This window comes from Momordica charantia (assembly GCF_013281855.1).
Source record: "Momordica charantia cultivar OHB3-1 chromosome 4 unlocalized genomic scaffold, Mcharantia_2.0 BLBB01000004.1, whole genome shotgun sequence".
NCBI lineage: Eukaryota > Viridiplantae > Streptophyta > Magnoliopsida > Cucurbitales > Cucurbitaceae > Momordica > Momordica charantia.
In genome coordinates, this window is record NW_028275162.1 from 7,732,902 (window position 1) to 7,749,141 (window position 16,240).

Consider the following 16,240-nt stretch of genomic DNA (forward strand, 5'->3'; position numbering starts at 1 on the left):
TTGTCTTTACAAGTAACTTTAATCATGTTTTTGTCACTTTACTACGTGAGATATTTCTTTTGTCATCTAAGGACATAATTGTGATTTTACGTACATTTTCGGGTTATGTTTATCGGCATACAATTAGTTCTTCTCCTCTAGTAGGTAAGTAGGAAAATTTCTGATACTACAAGAGTATAGAAACTCTTTGGATTCACTGCTAACCACGTTAGTATTGTATTAAAATGATATGGAATCTACCAATATTAAAAAATTATTTATAAAGTTAAAATTATAGTGTGAACAAAGAGAATATAGTACTTTATTAGTGACATTTTTCTTCAAGTAATAACAGCGGATGAATTATTAGACCATTGAGATTTAAAACCTGAAGCATGCAAATTTTATGTATCAATTTCTTAAAATTATTTAGTTTTTATAACATATATAATTTTCTTCTCTCAAGTGTTAGAATTTAAAGAAGATCTTGACTTTCTTACGGTTAATAAGGAGGATTTAAACTTTTTTTTAGTACAACATGTTGGAGAGAGGATTCGAACTCACAACCTCTTAGTTGGAGGCGTGGAAGAATTAAATTTAAGCACCTAGAAATAAGAACAATACAACATAAAGAATAAATATAAGAAATCTGTAACAGGAATTTTCTTTTTAAGTACAATCTATAATATGGTATTTATCAATACAAATACACTAATTAAGACAACATTTTCCGTATGGAAAATTGAAAAATGTGACGTGTATCTACAGCTGGCCGTGGTTGTCTTCATAGCAGCGATCAAAGTCAAAGCATAAACTGCCTTAATTTTGTTCTTCCTTTTTGGACCCACACACACACATACATATATATATCGTCTAGTTTTGTAAGAAGAAAAAAAGAGCATAAATTATAAATTTTTTATGTTACATTAACGTTTTAAGATTTATTATGATTTTTTTCGGTTAAGAATGATAAAATGATGCTTTGAAAAAAAAAATTGAAAATGGATAAAAGAAACTTGTGAAATTTTTCTTAAAAATAGGAATGAAAAATATAAATAGTTACTAAACATTTATGTTTCGGAAAAACTAGGAACAAACAACAACAAAGGAGAAAATTACAAAAGGGCCCTAATTAAATATTTGAATTCTTGCTTCTGATTGTGGTTCCTTTTCTCATTGTATCAACCAGATACCTTGTAAATTCGTAAATAGTAAATACAGTTGAGATAAAAAACTAAGATGAATATACTAGTATAGTTCAATTAGTCAACGTATTATTCACCTCTCTTAAAGTTGCATGCTCGAGTCTCTCCTTACAAAAAAGTCAATGCATGAGTTGTCGAAGGTACTTCGACACGTCTTTTTTTCATTCGATAGGGTACTTCGACACCTTTGTTCCTTTGTTAATGATGAATGAATAATTCAATAGAGTTATAGTGAGGTGGGTAGGAATTGAAGTTTGCATTATATGAGACTCTTGAACATATAGTTATATTTATGGATAAAAGGTCAACGAAACCTCAGTCATATTGGAACGGTGTGCTGCAACAGCCAAATATGACATATGTTTTGCTTTATAAAAGTCAAATAATTATTACCTAATTCAAATGGTTCATGTGGATTTACAATAAATTTGACAAAATTTTAGACCATGATATGATATTATATCTTTAAAAATTCGAATAAGACATCATATATCTGATTTAATTATAATGACTTTGATTATGTTTAATAGAAGCCTACTACATTTTGAGGACACGATTGAATGAATAAGAATTTGGAAAATAACAATTTGGTTCATAAAATATAAGAAGTTGTGAAATATGTTTTATTTTTAACAGAAAAATAATTAAAGAAAATACAGATTCTTACGTTTACTCCTGTTTGGAAACCTTGATTGGTAGGGATTTTAAAATCATATTACATGTTTGGATGAATTAAAAAAAATTAAAATACTAAATGATTTCAAATTCTGTTTTTGGTCCAAATATTTTCCGTTGGTCGGATTTGTTAGGATTTAAGTTTAAACGTAACATATTCCTATTTTACCTTATTTTAATGGAAAAAAAAAACTTTATCACTTTAACCTTCTTTTTTCGTATCCACGAACCTAATTTCAAATTTTGATTTGCGGCCAGTAGTTCCTTTTTTTCTTTCTAATAACTATAAACTAACTCTCCCTGTATATTTTCTCTTTTAATTTTCCTAATTTTTCTAATATTCCAATATCGTATAAATCTTTATATGTTTGTTTTTTTTTTATATTCTTTTATCCTTTTGCTTTTACTGTGTATCGTAAAATAACTATGATTAAAAAAACATATTATTGCAAATAAGTTGAATAGTTTGATTTTAAGTTTTTTTTTATTATTATTATTGAATCAAAGACATTTACAAGTTTTTTTCTTTTTCAATTTATTTTTTAAAATAAAGGTGAGACAAGTTCTACTTTTGTTAGGTTGATTTGATTAAATTATTTAGGTTTTCTAAGTTGAAATTACTAGTTTATATTAAAATATTATATTATTAATAATATAATATCCTGCAAAATATAAATGACATAATAATAAAATGTTATACTTTCTTTTCCTCATGAATATTAATTTAGAATCAATTTGGTTTCAAACTCCCAAAAGCAGTTACAAATTCAAAATCATTTTCATCATTTAAAATCTTGAAATTTAAAATCGACAAACAACTCGGTGTTATTGAATTTCAGTGATCGGTACCTATATTTTTAGTGAAATCGTACCCAACAAAGGAGATTTTTACTGCATATTATAGATGTTTCTGGCATTGGTGCCTATTTCAGACAATATCACTCTTAGTGTACATCCATTTTCATCTATTAATATGTAAAAAAAAAAAAACAGATTTAGTTTAAAAACTGAATAATGGGTGTCATCGTTTAATCATAAATTCATTATTAATTAGAGTAAAAGGATTACTTGATACTTGAGGAGTAAAGGATTACTTGATACCTGAGGAGTAAAATATTATTTGGAGGAAAAAATAGACTTCTGCCTCAATTGTTGTCATTAATTACGGCCCGTAAAGGGTAACTTGTGTATGTATGTAGTTTATTTCATACATGAAAGTGCAAGTTAAAAAAAAAAAAAAAAAACAAAACCAAAAAAGGTAAAGTTTTTAGTAAAATAACCGTGTGTGGATAAATTATAATTAATTAATTTTGAATCACTAGAATTCATAGTTTTGAATGTTTGTGTGGGTTCCTCTTGCTAGTGCACTAAAAAATCATTCATGAACCAATTAAATTGAAAGAAATTTTTTCGATGTTGTATTTTTGGTCACTCGGATGCGGTTTGTCCTGTTACTTCCATGCAGGTGTGGGTTCTAAAGGTTCCTCAGGTGTCGACTGAGGCTCCGAAGGTTAGTGGACCTTCTTTGGATTCGCTAGTGTCGGTTCCTTTAGTTTTGGATAAGGAGCCTGTGGTTCCAGATAGGATGCCTGTAGTTTCAAATCTAGGTCCAAATCGACCTGTTGTGGGTGGAAATCGTTTTGCTGCATTGGCGTCTTGTGAGGATGTTATTGAGGATGCGGCTGACATAGGTCAAGTGGTGCGAAGGAGGGATTTCTCTTCACCTTTTAGGGGTTTTTATGAGCCTCAATGTGATGCGCAGGATGGTTTTACTGCAGTTGTGTCCAGACGTGCTAAACAGCGGCTGCGGGTTCTCTGAGTACGAGAGCGGCTTCCTCATCCCCTCCTGTTTACCATGTCTAGTTGGTGTTCATGGAATGTGCGAGGCTTGAATGCCGCCGCAAAGGGTCGGGAGGTCCGCTCGTTTCTGAGTAGTGTGGGTGCTGAGTTCTATTGTTTGGTGGAAACTCGTGTTCTGCGTTGTAACTTTGATTCTGTTTTTTGGCCCTTTCAGGGTCATTGGTAGTGTGAGCAGTTATTCTTCTTCTGATCTAGAGCGGATTTGGGTGTTGTGGCTCCGGACCGTTATGCTTTTACTCCACTTGAGCTTTCTTCCCCATTTGTGCATGGGGTGGTCCTTGACAAGGCCTCTCAGATTTCAATTCACGTTCTTTGTGTGTATGCAACGAATTTTCCTTCCGAGCAGGTTTCTCTTTGGGAATCTTTGGCGTCTATTTGTTCGTCGTGGTATGGTCTTGGAGTGGTTATGGGCGATTTTAATGCTATTCGTAATTCGTCAGAGGTTTTGGGTGGTAATCTTGACAGAAATGATGCGGTTTGACGAAACGTTGTTGCAGGCTGATCTTGTTGAGCCTCGTGTGTCTGGGCCATGGTTTACTTGGACGAATAGGTAGTTGGGAACTAGTTTGATTCTGAAGCGGCTTGATCGTGTTTTGGTCAATTCAGTTTGGGTTGACACCATGCCTATTTTTGAGGTTCAGGTTCGCGGGTGGGGTTTCCGCTCACCCACGAACCTGAACGGTTCCTTTTCGTTATCTCTGGGTTTCCACTCCTTTCGCTTATGCTTTCTCATCGTGATTGTCAGCCTCTGCTTGAACGGATTGTCTCCCTTGTTCGGAGTTGGTCGGCTCAAGTACTTTCTTTTGTTGGCTCGTTGCAGCTTATTCGGTTGGTTTTACAGAGTTTTCAGATTTATTGGGCTAGTGTGTTTCTTCTTCCAGCTCGGATTGTCCATGATGTTGAGCGGATTCTGCGTTCTTTCTTGTGGAAGGGTCGTGAGATCGGGCGGTCAGGGGCTAAGGTGGCGTGGTATGAGGTGTGTATTCCGTTGCGGAAAGGGGGTTTAGGTGTGCGTCACTTGACTTTTCGGAATTCGGCTACTATAATGAAGCCGCTCTGGCTGCTCTTTACGTTGCGGCCGACTCGGCCTTCTGTTCCTTGGTTTTCTTTGCTTTGGTTCAGTGGGAACATTTCAAAGCATTTTTTCATTACCTGGTTGGCGGTGCGTGATCGGCTTACTACACGGGATCGCTTATGTCGTTGGGATTCTTCCGTTCTTGTTTCCTGGTGTGTTTTGTGCTGGCTTTGAGTCTCGGAATCATCTTTTCTTTGAGTGCCCTTTTAGTTGGGAGGTTTGGTCTGGAATGATTGCCTGGGCTGGTTCTTTTCACCGAGTTTCATATTGGTCTACTGAGCTTGCTTGGATCTGTCACATTAGTGCTGGGAAGTCTGCTCGTCGTCAGTGGTGTTTGGCTTGGACTTCGACTGTCTCCTTTATTTGGAGGGACCGTAATGCTAGAGTTCATGAGGTGGGCTGGGCTGGTCGCCTTCTACCTTCCTACGCACTTTGAAAGTTGAGGTCTATTTTTGTTATACTAATTGGCCTAGGAGTTGCTACTTGAGCTCTGATCCTATGTTTATCTTGGCCTGAGATTTGTTTTCTTGATTTTTTTTTCTGTTTTCTTGTCTTGTGTCTGTCCGTTGGGTGTTGTGCGTTGATCTCGGGTTGTGAGATCCACCGTTTTGTTTTTTTAATATATTTACCTTTGCAAAAAAAAATTAATATTCAAATTTAGGTATAATTTAATCGTTATTATTTAGTAGACAAAGAAAAAAGTAGTTTAAACACAAAAATTCAATAAATAGGGTTATGCACATGGCTCATGGATAGTCTAGGATGAGTTTGAGTCTAGACACATGTGATTTATGACTCGTGAATTGACTATTAATCGATCAATCATAATATAGATAATCTATATTTGGGTCATTAAAAATGATATATAGTCATCAACTTGAGCATGCTCAATTGATTAAAATATTTATTTCTAATCAAAATGTGGTAAGTTCGAATTCTCAACTCATATATCTATACTATATCTAAATGGGGCTATGGAGGAGAATCTTTGCCTCCCCATTTTGCCCCCAATTTTTGAATATATACCTATTTTGCCCTTCAAATTTCTACGAGAAACACGACTGTTCGAGTTAAAGTGTCTATTGAGATAACAAATCCAAAAAGTTGTGACCATTCGATGAAACAAGAAGTTTAATCCAAAAGAGTTGTAACTGTTTGAGTGAAAAGGTGTGTTGATAGAAGTTAATCCAATGAAAATTACAACTATTTGATTAAGTGATGCATCTATCCACGTATAGGTGTCATAGCAAATAATCTATAAAATGAAAGATTATGTCTTTTTCTTTTATGACCTAAAACTCATTTCCAAAATATTAATGAAGATTTTTCTTATCTTAATAGTGAAAACTGAACCATGTTAAAAGAATATTTGAGATTCTATAAACATATTTAATCGACTAAGAGGTAGAGTAACAAAATCATGTATTCGTATTATCTTCAAATTTTATTTCTTTTAGATTATTTTAATATTTTTATGTGTATTACTTTTAAGTTATATATTCATGATACCTTCGTGTTTTAATATTTAGTTAATGTTATTTTCAAGTTTGATTTAATATTTAGTTAAGGTTCTTTTCACATTTTAAAATAGATTCATGTTATATTTTAGTATTAGTTTTCTTATTTATCTTAATATGATTTTTTTATTGTTGTTGTTCTTATTTTATTTTTCTTGGTTATGTGATTCTTTATTCCACATTTTTTCAATGATTTCATGGCATACAAAGTATTCAGTTTCTCTCTCAAATTTCAATTCTTTAATTTTGGTTCATTATTGCTTATTACATAATATACAAAATATAAAAGAATGAGTAAATAATTTAAGAAAACACACAAAAAGATTATGGTTGTTTTCTTAAGAAAGAAAAATTGACAACGAATAATATGTTTTATTTGAAACAAAATATCAGTACCATTTAAAAATTCCGTTGAATTGTTAATTATTCTATATGTTAAATTGGTAGAAATATTATATTAAATATATTTTATTTGAAACAAAATATTAGTGCATTTAAAAGTTCTGTTGAGTTGTTATTCTATATGCTAAATTGTTAGAAATATTATATTAAAATGTTTATAACCACGTGCAATGCACGTGAGATTAACTAATTGTACTAAAAAGCCAATATATAGTCAATGTATAAGCATGGATGACAATGTATATGTGGTTTCATATTTCTTAAAGCATTTGATAAAGACTCAACTGTATTGCTTATGAGCTCAATATATCTCTTGATTGTAGGGATTGGGACAGAGATTCCTAAAGGGATCAAGTTCACGAGGCAGAACTATTTCCTATTTATTTTTTTTAAATTCTTAATTAAATGTTAATTCTCATGGAGATGCTTAGTTAAATGGTTAAATCATAATTTAAAAAGAAAAATTCTTAAACTTCTTAAAAATGTCTCCTACTTCATAAATAACAAATTCTAAAATTTAAATTTCACAATTCAAATTATCAATACAAATAAATCCTAAAATGTAAACATCTAACCAACAATGTTTCATAAATTTCACCTACAAATACTTATGTTTAAGATTTTTTTAAATAAAATAAATAAATAATAATTCTAATAAATAAAATAATAAAGGGGACAAGGATGGAGGATAGGGGCGAATATTCTCCATCATCATCCCCGTTTAAGTCAATGGGAAAATTCTTCGAGACGGGACGCTTAAATGGAGATTCCTTGTCCCAGTCCTCTCACAAGGCTATCATCGTAAAAAAAAGTAACACCTTAGGTCTTGCCGAAAAAGTAACGCTCTATTTCTTGACGATATACATATAGTTTCATATACCACACATTTAAAAGTCAAAGTAAGATTTCTCAACTAAAATTTTACTCTCTTCCATCTCATGTTAGGTGAGGTGAGATAATCTATAAGAATGAATATTATTTTCATGTGCAATTCTTTTTCCAAAGAAATGCCAACACACCTTAATCTAGTGATAAAAAGAGTAAGGAAGACCAGTGTGAGAGTCCTAGTAGAAGGGATGGTTTGGGAATATTATACTAATAATTATTAGTATATTAGTGGGGGTATTATGGTAATTAGTTAGGAGTGACTTGTTATAAACCGAGGCAGAAGGGAGAAGAGAAGGATATCTTGGAGAATAATATTGTGGGTGTAACTTGAGAGACTTACTCGACAGAGATAGTCATTTATTGTAATTTCTCTTTTGAATTGCAATATAGTATTCTAGTTAGGTTCTTGTATTTGGGAATCTAACAACGAGTCAGTCTCTTCCCGAACTTATGAAGAAATTTCGGTTAAAATGTGTTTTGAAAATCTTAAAAAAGGCGAGTTGATCTCATCTACTTTAAACTTCAAAGCCATGAATTTTCTTAAAAAAGAGGCCAAATTTCATTATATTGGGCTTCTTTGACCCAAGATGATAATTTAAAAAAAAAAAGAATGATAATGGCGATATATGCATTAAATATCATTGTAAAAAGACCAATAATTCATATTTTTTTACAAGTATTATGATTTCCCCGTGGGGATTTGTAATGGGTAGCATATAAATTTTCTATATTTAACAAAATAACATGCATTTTTATATTTTCAGATATAGCATTTTTTTTGAAAATCCTGATTTTAAAATTTTCAGGATTCCCAAATTACCCTTTTCAGTTATCGCTTCGTTATTATATATCACATATATATCAAGAGTATATCTGACAACATTAGTATATCAGAAGTAAATCAATAGTATATCAGAAGTCAATCAGTTCTATATCAGTTGTATATTAGTAAATCATTATTTTACCTGCTTTAACCCTTTGTCTTGTATTTTTTTGATCAATTAGAAATCAGTAGGTATTAGTATGCATGGAAAATGAGAAAAAAATTTTGATACTTACTGAAAATGAGAAATAAAACTTGATAGGAACGTGAATATGAACGTCAATGGTGATTTTCGAAATTATTATGAATAAGAAATCATGTAACAACCGAAAATATATATATATATATATTTAAATTATTATTTTTATTTAGTTGTTTTCTTTTATTTTCTCAAAGATAAACCTTTTTGCTTTAGAAATTATTTTAAAAGATAATTTGTTCTTGGAATTTAAAAAAATAAAAAGGAAGAGTTTTATTAAACTTTCATCTTTTTATGTTAATCCTTTTTAAATCATTAGGGTTTGTTATCAGTGAGGTATATCACAATGATATATTTTATATTAAGTATATTTATAATTGATATACTCAATACATGGTATATCGGCTGCTTATATTAATTGATATATTTTATCATTGCTATTTATTCTATGTTATTTGTTAATTGGTGAAAGCATTTTCAAGATGTTGTTAATTGTTTCTAATTTAGAGTATTATTGTACTTTAACCCTAGAATACCATATTTGATTATCCTATTAAAGTAAAATATAATATATCAAAATATGTCATAAGTATATCAACAAAGTAGATAAAAGATAAATCAGCAGCATATCAGATGTATATCAGATACTCATATCATTAGTATATCAAATGTATATCATACATTTATATTTCAAATATATCAAACACTCATATCATTAGTATATTACATACATATCCAAGTATACCGGAATATCATATCAATAGTAGATTGGAAATATATTACATAGAAACTCACATCAGGTATATTAGAATATCATATCAATAGTATATCAGACAAATATCAGACATATACCGTATTTAATAGGTTTTTTGTTCATCATTGGGATTTTTCTTTGCAATTTAGGGTTCAATTTTTTAGAATTCCAAAAATTTCTTACCGTATTTAATATGTTTTTTGTTCATCTTGTTATTCTTTTTATTTTAAATTAATGAAGTGTTTATGTTCTTCATTCTATTATAATAGGAAGCATATCAGATGAGTATATCACATTGATATACTACATATAAAATATATTATAGGTACATCAGTGTTATATCTGACATATATCACGATTATATCAGTGATAAATCAATAAATGGTAAATCATATAATCATATAAGAAGTTATATAAGTGGTATATCAATTGTATATACCAACAATTTCAGCATGAAGTCACACGTTATATATACCAACATGTAATCACATCAGTTGTTCATTTTGAACCAAAACTTCGATTTCAAAGACAACTTTTTTTTTGTTTGTAGAACATCATATAATCATATCAGAAGTTTATATATCAATACACATATTTCATAGTTATATCCGGAGTATATCACTAATAAATTGGAAGTATATCAAGTACATATCAAATATATATAAGTGGTAAATCAATGATAAATCATATATCAGTACTATATCAGAAATTATATTAGTAGATCAATCAATGATAAATCATATAATCATATAATAGGTTATATCAAACGTAAATCAACTATATATTAGATGTATTTCAAATATATATTAAACATATATCAGGGTTATATTAGTGGTAAATTAAACAATAGTAAATAATATAATCATATAAGAAGTTATATCAGCAGATATCATGATTATATTAGAGTTATACCAGTGGTAAATCAGATACATATAAAGTATATATCACAAATATATCAGTGTTATATCAGTGGTAAATCAATACATGGTAAATCATAAAATCATATAATAAGTTATATGAGTAGATATCATAGTTACTTCAATCCTATATTAGTTGTATATCAGTGGTAAATTAAAAGTATATCAAGTATATATAAGTGGAAATCAGAGGGAAATATAATTTCAAATCGGTTGAAAATGGTTGAAATGGAAGTTACCACGAAATGACATGCATGGAAAATGAGAAACTCGGGGGGTGGGTGCAGGGCGGACGATTTCAAAGCGGACTCCCATTCATTAGATAGAGAAGATCGCCAAGATTTCGTGATCCGCTGCCGAACTTATTCCTTCCAATTCAACGGGCATTCTCAACATTATGCCTTGAAGAGGACTCGAACCTCCACGCTCTTTAGCACGAGATTTTGAGTCTCGCGTGTCTACCATTTCACCACCAAGGCATCTTGAAAGTGAATCATATTCCATGTCTTGCCTTTACTGCTATATTGGGAGTTACTCCACATATTGCTTTACCAATGCAAATCGAATGCACTAGTAAATCACATGGTTCTAGGAACGACTTACTGTATTTTATTTGTGGACAAGCTAGAGTTTGAGAAACGAAGATCTTTCGTAACTTTCGAAGGAGAGGGGAAGGAGATGAATGTGTAATCAATTAGAAATCAGTAAGAAATCATAGGTAAATAAAAACCTAGAGTTCTTTTGGGCTTCCACCAATGGGCTGTATTTATGGTTTTTTGGGCTGCAGGGTATATTGGAATTTACATAGTGGGCCTTCGTTTAAAACTCAAATCTTGTTGCTATTTTGCTTATTTTCCTAACCTTTTTTGCCATATCTCAAGTTGCCCATTTCCTAGTAGATAAAGCAGTAAAAAACAAAAACAAAAAAAGAACCTTATAACTCTCGTGCTTCTTATTTTGCAAATATATTTTGAAAATAAATAGAAACTAATACCATAGGTAAATCAATTAATCATTTCAATCATAATTCAACTTTTGTATATTAATAGTATATAATATATATTTATAATAGTCAAATAAATAAATATATTATTTATTAATATATAAAATATATAAACATATGAATTTCCGTTAACATTCACATTTCTTTGGAAATAACCATTTCTTCGGCATCTCTTTTTTCTGGTGAAGATTAATGTGTTTGGTTGTCATGATCTATCTTCATGAAAAAGTGTAGGTTTTCTTTTTCTCTTGGATTGTGTTTTTGTTTTTGTTTTTTCTATTTCTTTCTTTTTTTTTGTGCATATTTGTTATATTATTTAATTAATATATAAATAATTTAAATGTGTTAATATGTTTAAATTAAATATATAATTCATAAAACTACATTAAAATTAATTTATAAATAAAATTAGTTAATATACTAATTTAATTAATTATAATAATTAAATATAATAGTATATTAAATAGTTTTTTTAGTAAAAATATATTAAATAGTTAATTGTAATTGATAGTAACAATAAATATTAAAAGTAATTGATGTGCACAAAGTCTGATATGAGTAATTGCTATCTATAGTCAAAATTTAAAGTTGGTTCATTAGAACCATATAAACCGATACCCAGAACTCCCATTAACAAAAAAATGGAACCTCTTGCAGTGTACAAAATAAACTTTGTAGCTGAATACAACCGTTTCTTTCCTCCCCACATCGATAGAAGTAGATAAACGGGAATTAATTCTAACTCCCACATGATAAAAAATAATAAAAGGTCTCGAGCAGAAAATATTCCTATTTGACCGCTATACATTGCTAACATTAGAAAATGGAATAATCGGGAATCTCGAGTAACTGGCCAAGCCGCTAAAGTAGCTAAAGTGGTGATAAACCCCGTCAGTAAAATGCAGGGCCGTGATGTGAAATTTATGGAATGGCAATTGTACAACTAATAAAGAATTTACAAGAAAATCCTTAACTTACTAGTGTTACAGAATTAATAAAACAACAAAAAACTAAAACTATTTTTCCAATTAGGAGATTTTAATTGAGAAACTTTCCCAAACATGTGTACATACAGAAATCTAGTACTGGTGTATTAATATTCATGGGGTTTCATCTCAAAACCAATTGACAATGAGAGAAGTAGCTCATGTCTATTATAAACCATTGTTAGGTCCCCTCTCTTTTCAATGTGGAATCCTTAACATGCCTCCTCAAGATCGTGGTTCTTTTGGCTCATCGATCTTAGCCGGATCCCATTTTTGGACCGGTTGCTCGTTTGAGCTTTTGGGCTCTGATACCAAATTAAGAAAACAATTAACACGAAAAGTAAAGAAGTAACTCAAGATGAAGTTTATGATTTGATTTCTGTGTGTCTCTACATTGTAAGCTCCCACCTTTTTATAGAGAGGTGAGAGAACTAAATTTAGAAAACAAAACTAATGAGAGATTGTGTTAACAATATAACTTGACTTTGAGAAGATCATGGAGTTAGTTGTTGGCCTTGTGACTTGCACTTCATAACACTGGTGTAATGCTCTACCCAATGCACATCTAATGATTAAGTTAAAACTCAAATTGGGAGCAAACGAGTATAAAGTGCGCTCTGTGTCATGGATGGGGCACATCCATGGGACCATCGACATCCTCTTTTCCCCTCTGTGTCATGGATGGAGCGCATGGGAGCACTCTAGGTGATCCTCTTAGACATATCATGATTTAGGTACATGGTGTCAGCACCCTACTTGTTGGCTATCATTTGTACGAGATGTTCAAGTGCGCTCGACCATATGGTCGTTGTGCTCGATCTCTTCGTGTTCTTTTTTTATAAGACCCGTATGGTTTGATGGGCTTTCGATGCGTGACATCTTTATTTTACTCGATATTAGATTTGTTATCAGTAGTAGAGATGAAGTTAAGACAAAGGTCCTTGCACATAATCTTCTTCCAAATAAAATAGAAGTCAATCTCATTGTACTTTATTCGAGCATGAAAAATACAATTAGACGTAAGCATAATTGAGGACTTATTATCACGGGAAATTAATAGATGTGACCTAAGAAAGTTTCTAGTTTGCTCAAATGACCCACTTTTCTAAACATCTTTTTTTTCACCTAAAAAACACTTTTCTTACCTATCCATAGGTGTGGAAGTACAAAATATCTCTTCTTCTATCTCTCTCTCTTTTTTGTCGCTTTCTTCCAATTGCTTGAGTTTTTGTTTATAAAAATGAAAGAGAGATTCAAAGTTGGAAAAACATGTACTGTACCGACGGTGGTGTGGTGTTTTCACGAAGCCAAAGAAGGATTTGTGAATCATGTGGGGATTGAGATAAATCTGTGATTTATTTGGGTTCGTTGAAACTAAAATAGAAATAGATCTCGGACTTGAATACATATTGCATAAATCTCGGTTTCTTGATTTTTTTTATTTGAGTTTGTTGAAATTAAATAACATAATATCGTGCTTGAATCTCACCCGAGATTGCATAAATCTCACCTGAAATTCATAAATATAGCTCGAGATTCATGCAAACTCGTCCAAGATTCAGGCAAAAAAAACTTGGGATTCATGCATAACTTGGGTGAGTTCAAGAAAACTTGCTCGAGATTCATGCAAAACTCGGGCAAGTTCGAAGAAAACTCACCCATGTTATGAAATTTGTCCCAAATCATTGGTTCACGGGCGAGTTTCAATGACTTGGGACGAATTTTGGTTGAAGTCGCATTTTGTAATATATTGTTGGGATTTTTAATATTTAGTTGATAACTTTCTGTAAAAAATAAAATCACAAGCACACAATAGAAAATCAGAGACACCGAGATTTATGTGGAAAACCCCTCAGTGTAAGGGGAAAAACCACGCGACAGCTCCGAAAATCATCCACTATAAAATAATGGGTTATACAAAGTGTCTTCCCTAGTCGCAACTAACAATGGATCCGTGTGATTTTATAAAACAAAATGTTGCTTCGCTTGTTGGCTTTTGTTTGTATATCACCATCTCTATAGGCACGAACTTCAATTCTTTTCCATATTTGAATCTTTATGTAAATAGAACTGAAGCACATCATACGAACCTTTCAGATTTAAATCACTCAGCCAAAATAAATATTAAGATATAATGATTCAACAATTAATATATATAATAAAAAGTTAACCTAGTCCTGCATACCACCTAGAAAAACTCAGGCGAGTCTTCTTCAAACTCGCCCAAATTGTGGTATAGTTTTTTTTGCTTCAAACTTCAAAATTTGAGGGATATAATGATCATAAATGTCTTAAGTAGGTCAGATAAAGATATTTAAAAAATGCAGGTCATTTAAGTAAAATGAAAACTTTTATGAATCATATCTGTCAATTTCGCTATCATCATAATACAAGGTTGGAGTAGAACACAAACACATATGATAATTTTTACAAAACTGACAAATCAAAACCAACTCACCAGCCGCCCAAGCAAAATTGATTAATAATATATATTTAATAAAATGTTTATTAATAAAATATATTAAATTAATGCAGTTGTTTATTTATTAAATACTAATTAATTAACGAATAATAAGTTTTTTAATACAAAACGTGGAGTAGAGATTCAAATTCATGAACTTTTGATCCGAGATAATTGAACTGTGGTCAGGTTGGCAACATAGGAGAAAATTTTATTAACAAAAACATACTAAAAAAGTAGATGTATTTATCTTTCAATAATTATTGTTAATAATTATTAACTACTTATTTAGAATCTGTTAATTTATATTAATTATTTATAGTTAATTTGGTTAGATATGTAGTTAATGTTTCACAATTACATAAGGTTTCTAAAATTAATTATACAAAACAAAACATAAATATTATTTATTGCTATAAAATTCTAATAACAATAATATTTCTATTTTAGATAAACTATATATATGACATCTAATATGAATTTATGTAATCAAATACACTGTAAAATCTATTAGTTTATATTAGAAAATAATTATGATCCAGTACTTTTAAATTGGTATTATTTTACTTCACTTTGAATATGTAAATGTTTTTGGGCGTTTTTGGGCTGAATAACCTTTTTCCAACTTTTAACCAGTTTTTCAAGACCCATATTTTCTAATATTTTGCTAATATCGCCTGGATGCTAAAGGACCCTCAAAGCCCTCCCACTAATGTTTTAGATTTTACTCCCTTATTTCCTCTCTCTAAGCCCTCCCACTAATTTTTTAGATTTTCTTCTCTTATTTCCTCTCTCTATCTCCCTCTCTCTCACTTTCGAGAATTTTTTTTCCTCTTTCATTTTCCATTAACTCGTTTTTTTTTCTTTTTTTTCTTCCTTCTTGTCTTCTCTTTTTCTCTCTTCTGCAACTATGTGTCTTTTTCTCTCATTCTCTCTAAAATTTTCTTAGGGTTTCACTTTTCCTTTTCTCTCTTTCTCTCTTTTCTTAATTTATATTCTTCTCTTTCTTCTTTACTCACCACAAAAACGAATTTACTAAAAAAAAACTCTAAATCTCTTATCTTTGTCCTCTATCAGCTGTCACCACTCCTCCATTCCTTTTTCCTTTTTAAAACAAGCAGCCTTCATGCATTTTATTTCTTTCTTTTTTTTTTTTTAACCAGCAGCCTTCATGATTTCGGTGACCTTCAACAATCTTGGCGATGCGTGCATCAAACCAATGAGGGAGGTTGTTCGACAGAGAATAAGGCTCAGGGGAGGAGAAAGTTCGACCTACGATGGGTAATAAGATAATCTCAATCGAATATGGGGAAGGAGAAAGAGATCGATCGAAATAAACCGAGAGAGAAGCATAGAGAGAAGAGAGAGCGAGACAGCACGAGAGAGAGGAGAAGGGAGAGAGAGCTAGAGATAGAGTGAGAGAGGAGGGAGAACAAAAAAGACTATTTTATTGACAATTAATTTTAAGGATCTATTAATTAATTTATTTTGTCAAA

At 31.0% G+C, this 16,240-nt stretch overlaps 1 non-coding gene across 1 annotated transcript; it reads right to left on the reverse strand.

The window, feature by feature from the left end:
- Positions 1-10,692: 10,692 nt before the first annotated feature.
- Positions 10,693-10,773, reverse strand: TRNAL-CAA (transfer RNA leucine (anticodon CAA)). Its single transcript has one exon. It is a non-coding gene; the product is annotated as a tRNA-Leu (tRNA).
- Between the last annotated feature and the right edge of the window lie 5,467 nt (positions 10,774-16,240).